At 52.9% G+C, this 548-nt stretch overlaps 1 protein-coding gene across 2 annotated transcripts in view; it reads right to left on the bottom strand.

Annotated features, from left to right (window-relative positions):
• WBP2 (WW domain binding protein 2) overlaps nt 1–548 on the bottom strand; it is a 6759-nt gene that overhangs the window by 5826 nt on the left and 385 nt on the right. The window lies entirely within an intron of this gene.

Genomic DNA, 548 nt, shown 5'->3' with positions numbered 1-548 from the left:
CGAGCATTCACTGGGCGAGGGGAGGGGGTACAGAAAGAATCTGCAAGTGGGGAGACCTCTGCTTTGGGGATCACCAAGCCGACAGGTATGGCGCTGGACAAACGGTATCTATCTAAGCTCAGCTCTGGCCTGGTTCTCATCTGAGCAGTTCTGGAACATACTGGAAGTTTCACCTACTGATTTTGGAGTCAGGACTCCTTTCCTGGAATTCCATCTGTTACAGCTCTGTGACCTCGGACAAGTTACTTAACCTCTCCGTGCCCCCCCCGCACCCCCCCCATCCCAAATTCCCTACCTGTGAAATGTGTATAATAGTAGTATCTGCCCCACAGGATTTACGTATTAAATACGGTAGGAGAGGGGCAGTGCCTGATGCGTAGTAACATAGTAAAGGCCCAATAAGCGGCAATTATTTTTGTGGAAGGCTCTTCCCATCACTTACAAGTCGCCTTTTCTGGGAAAGGGGCTCAAGAACTACCCCCTGGGCCCCACTGGCTGCCTTCAACTTCGTCCCCGTCCGCCGCCCCACCCCCATCCCGAAGCTGATC

This window comes from Myotis davidii, unplaced genomic scaffold (genome assembly GCF_000327345.1).
Source record: "Myotis davidii unplaced genomic scaffold, ASM32734v1 scaffold539, whole genome shotgun sequence".
In the NCBI taxonomy this organism is placed as follows: Eukaryota; Metazoa; Chordata; class Mammalia; order Chiroptera; family Vespertilionidae; genus Myotis; species Myotis davidii.
The sequence above is the reverse complement of the archived record's forward strand: the minus strand, read 5'-3'. Positions and strand labels throughout refer to the sequence as shown.